This window comes from Camelus bactrianus, chromosome 11 (genome assembly GCF_048773025.1).
Source record: "Camelus bactrianus isolate YW-2024 breed Bactrian camel chromosome 11, ASM4877302v1, whole genome shotgun sequence".
Classification (NCBI taxonomy): domain Eukaryota; kingdom Metazoa; phylum Chordata; class Mammalia; order Artiodactyla; family Camelidae; genus Camelus; species Camelus bactrianus.
In genome coordinates, this window is record NC_133549.1 from 76,407,456 (window position 1) to 76,412,678 (window position 5,223).

A 5,223-nucleotide genomic window follows, 5' to 3' on the forward strand; every position below is an offset into this window, starting at 1 on the left:
CCAGAACACTAGGGAATGCTTTTTGCAAAAAGAAGCAAATAATATTGACCCTCTTTGACTCAATCTCAGTGAGCTCAGTGCTAGATTTCTTTAGATCTTGGATTCATGGGCCAAAGCAGAAGAATCTCACCTTTAAATTCTCACTATAAATCATTTTTCAAATACAAAATATTGCCTTAAGCATTATTATATCAAATGCTCACATTCATGATACAAGAAGAATATTGAAAGAAGAAATGTCAGCATTTTTACTTAGAGGTATAATAAAAAAGGTAGCAAGGAGGTTAGGCATGAAATATTATCAAATAGGAAATTCTAGGAGTACTTCCATTAATGTTAATAATTAACATTCTGTATTTAGCCAGATATGACTAGTACATGATTTGTTTAAATTTATGCTACAGCATAATAGATTCATAATTACTATAAATAATTTAAGATTTTTATTATTAATATTTTCCTTAAAACCTGAATTACCCAAAGATGTTGAAGACAATCCCATGTTAATGGACCCGGTTTTAACGATCTATCTTAGAGCCTCATCTCCAGACCATTGCTTAGAGAAATTCTCTAAGAGTAAATAAATACAAAGAAGCGAAAAAGCTTGAGAGGAAGGAATGAAAAGCAAATGGACGTTCCATTATTTCTAAGCAAGGTTCATTTTCAGGCAATTTGTGACTTTATCATGCACAGCTAGCGCCACCTATAGAAACAACACTGAAAAATTGTGCTGACAGCAAACAGGCTGTTTCTGAAAAATGGGACCAGATCAAACATCAGAAAGGAATGAGTCAGCATTTTAGTGGAAAACTGTGGTCTTTGTTCAGTAAACAAAGAGACCTTACTCTAATGAGCTTCAGCACTGAGCTACTAAAGATTTATTGGAAACAGAAGATGTGGTTTATTATCAAGGCTGCTTCTAAGTCTTAACCCAGCGTATTAGAAGAGAAAAAACAAAAGTGAAAAAAGCACAATAATTCTACCCAAGAGGAAACCGTTATTGAGCCTTTTATTCTAATGAAGACACCACACTGCTTGTCCTTCTCTACTCTGACTCGTTAATGTACATTCAAGAAACAATTTGGAGACATCTACTTTCTGCCAGGCACTTGGAAATAAAATACTCACTCCTTCCTCCAGGATCATCCAACCTAACTGGAAAAATATATACATGTGTACATAAATAATAGAATACAGCACAGGAAGTATTAAATGCCATAAGACTCCTAGCAGCACAGATAACAGCTGTGGTGTGTAGTGGAGGCACTTCTAGCTGGAAGATCAGATAAAGTTACGTGCAAAAGCGGAATGTGAGCTGGACTTTGAAAGAAGAGTTTGATTTGGAAATGAAGAGTTTAGGACTAAAGGGAAAAGTGCGAAGACACAATTTATATGTGAATAATAGCAAGCAGTTCAGAAAGAAAATAGAAAGAGAGACATTTGGAAGGGTACCCTGGAGCCAGATCATAAAGAATCTTGGAAAACAAACTTACGAAACAAGCACTTGCATAGTGTCTGCACCGTGCCGGGTTCCAGTCCAAGCTTTCTATAGATTAATTCAAGCCATTCTCAAAACAATCATTAATAGGTAAGGACTATATTTAATGTCTCTGTTTTACAGATAAGAAACTGAAGTACAGTGAGGTTACAGAACGACTGAGATCACATAGCCAATAAGTTTTCAACCATGCTCATAACCACCACCCACTCCTGCCTCTTGACCATGAGGATAATATCTCTTGATAATAGTTCTCTCCAAGACGAAGAAAAGTAGAACCCTTGCTCTTGTGTTTTTAAAGTAAGCAAATGCTTCCACAGAAAAGTAAATAGATGCTCATGTAGATAACTCAAAGGATAAAGCAAAAAAGGAGAAATACAGTTTTACTTCCCAGAGATAAATGCTGTCAACATCTTTTCTCTTTTATGCCAATGTGTTTTAAAATCTCATGGACACAAATTAAAGAGTAAAAGAAGGGGGAGGGGTGTAGCTCAGTGATAGAGTATGTGCCCAGCATGCACAAGGTCCTGGGTTCAATCCCCAGTACCTCCATCAAAAATAAATAAACCTAATTACCTCCTCCCACAAGAAAGATTTTAAAAAGAAGAAGAAGAGGAAAAATTAAAGAGTGAAAGAGAGCTGAGGCTGGAAAGAAACGAAGCTGACCCCCCGCCCCCGCCTCCATACACACACCAATCCTGTTCCCCAGTTCCCACCCCAGAAGCAGCCTCTTCTTGAGTTGACAATTGGAGGCAATATTTATTGACTTCAAGCATGCTACTCCTCCATCTCATAATGTTTGACAATTACAACATTGCTTTTAAGTCTGCCATTGGTTATGCTAATCGTTTAAAATGACCTTGTAGTCCTTTACTTATTCTACCAACTTTAGTTCTTCCCTTTGCGAATGAGAATAGTAACAATGCCTCATTCCTCCCTTCAACTTTCCTGCCTTGACCTTCTGCAACTGCATGTTCACTTTTATGGTACCAAGGCTGTTAACATTTATATTCTCTGCTACAACCGCAATCAAGTCTTCTATTCTTTGTATTTAGGTTGACTGTAAGAGCTAAAAGACCAATAAACACCATTTACATTAATGTGACTCTAAATATTTTTTTTACGGCAAGGCCAAGTATAATGCTACGATCATATTTCCTTTTTTTACAAGTCCAGTGTCACAACCTCTGGGCCATGGAGAGAAGAATGATCCTTGCATCAAGGTGAAATGGGTTCTCTTATATTCTATCAATTGTGTTTAAAATCATTGCACATTTTATTTTGCTTCAAATTTGGATCACAACAACTTGTGGTCTAACACAGATTTTATTGTGGGGGGAGGTTTTAAATTGCCTTTTTTGGAGCCCTCTGTACTCCTCTTTAAGCTGTTAAGTTGGTGCTACAGGTCTGTGGCATAGTTCTTATCCTGGATTTTCCTTCACTTCCCTCCAGAATTGGATCCACTGCCCCCTCTTGTCCTTGTGGAGTGGATCCAGCCTCTTTCTTGAATTTCTCTTTTGCTTTTCTAGAGTATATATCATCATAAACCTTCCTAAGAAGGATTATGCCAGAGATAAGCTTTCTGATCCCATGAATTTCAAAAAAAAAAAAAATCTTTGTCTTGCTGTGTCACTCACATTCCCAACAGGAAAAGTGAAACCACTACCGGCATTTAAACAGAGGAAATTTAATGGACAGAATCAGTTACATAAATAACAGAAGAACTGAGAAACCAAACAAGGAGAAAGGCAACCCAGATGTAACAGACAGTGGACACACACAGTCATCCTCAGACTGGAGAACAAAGCAAGAGGTGATATTTGCAGATCCCAGCACTGGGCCAGGTCACCCAGGAGAAGCTGGAGCCACAGAGAACACACAGCAAAGGCCAGATTCCACTCAGGGTGGGGGGGGGAGGGGCTGGGAGGAATTATAGCCTGGTTTCTTCATTCCTCCTGTGCTCTCACTGCTTGAACCCAACAGAGGCCAGTAAAACAGGAGCCTGGGAATTGCAGCCTACAGAACGAGTCCCCTGCAAGCCAGAGCAGAGCACAGGTAAGGAATCTATCCAGAGCCAAGTCCTGCCCTCGCTCACACTAAATTTGTATCCTCGCTTGGTATAAAATTCCAGGTTCTATACCTTCAGAGCTTTAACAGAATTGCCCCTATCATCTAAGGTTGTGAATGAGAAATCTGATGCCAGACTGGTTCTTCTTTCATTTTAGGTGGCTTGTCTTTTCTCCAGCCCATCAAGTCACCAGTGAAAGGGAAAGTCTCAGCATCCTATTCCAAGTAAGACGTAACTCCCATCAACATTCTGTCCTTCTCATCCCCCCTCAACCCGTCCAGCCTGTCCTACCACTTTGCCCCCAGAATAGAGAAAGGAATCTCTTAGAGAAACTCGAATGTCTGGCATCCAAAAGAACAATCCCCAGGAGTCCCCAGGAGGAGGCACTAACTTGCCTGTAGGTCACCAAACTAGTCGTGCCCATAACAGACCCTCCTCATAGCAGGTGTTGAATAAATACGTCCTGAATAAATAAATAAAACTACCTGGAGATCAGGACTCTCACCTCTCTTCTTTGTTTATCCAGGTGCCACAGAAACCCAAACTCCCTGGGTTCTCCATCAACATACCCCTGTAATGATCTGAACCCACCCTAATTTGACCCTGTTTCCCACCCTTCCCAAACCTTCCCTCACGATGACCCCTGGAACTCATAATACATCACCTATCAAATTCCTTCCTCCTTCTAAAACCCCAGCAACCTTTATATGCACGTGTCGCGTGTTACCCCCTTGGTTCTATCATTTACCACCCCACCTCCTAACCACTACCATCACTCTGCCTAATTCATTCATGACTCTCATGTCTGCTGTGTTCATTTCCTATTGCTGCTGTAACAAAGTACCACAAACTTACTGGCTTAAAATAACATGAATTTATTATTTTACAGTTCTGGAGTCTAAAATGCTTTCAGACAGGCCTTCATTCCTTCCAAAGGTGCTACCTTCTAGAAGGGGAGAATCTGTTTCTGTGCCTTTTCCAGCTCCGAGGGGCTGCCCACTTTACTTGGGCCATAACCCCATGTCACCCCAACCTCTGTCTCCATTGTTACATCTCCTTCTCTGACTCTAATCCTGTTGTCTCACTTTTAGAATGACCCTTATAGCTAAATTGCTCCCTGGACTCAAAATCCAGGGTAAACTCCCATCTGAAGATGCTCAACTCAATCATATATGCCAAGTCCCTTTTGCCATAGAAGGAAACATGCTCACAGGCTCTGGAGATTAGAACCTGGGCGTTTTTAAGGGGCTGTTATTGTACTTGCCACACCCACTCTCCCTTCCACCCCTAGTCCTGTCACCATTCTCAGTGGATCAGCATTCATTGGAAGATCTCTCCAACACCCAGACCTCTCAGCATTTTGTCACTTAACAATCTTGTCTTCCACCATGCCTCAGTCACCTCTCCCATGGTCATACTCATGGCCTTGCCGTCACCAGTAACTACACTTCCTCCAAAATCTGAATCTCAAATATCCAGTTTTTCTAAACCACAACCTCACTTCATTGAAATCACCAACTCTAACAATTATCCCAATTTCGTAACTTCCAACCCATTAACTATATCAGGTTTTTAGTTTCTGTCACCCTTCTTACATCCAACCTGACCCAGCCTAGTTCCTATGGTCCATCATTGTAATCCCTCCCTTGAAAACCCT

At 40.6% G+C, this 5,223-nt stretch overlaps 1 long non-coding RNA gene across 1 annotated transcript; it reads left to right on the forward strand.

Annotated features, from left to right (window-relative positions):
• Positions 1-1,239: 1,239 nt before the first annotated feature.
• LOC141579262 (uncharacterized) lies at positions 1,240-3,965 on the forward strand. The gene is made up of 3 exons (XR_012510422.1): positions 1,240-2,721; positions 3,147-3,553; positions 3,724-3,965. It is a non-coding gene; the product is annotated as an uncharacterized LOC141579262 (long non-coding RNA).
• The last annotated feature ends 1,258 nt before the right edge of the window (positions 3,966-5,223 follow it).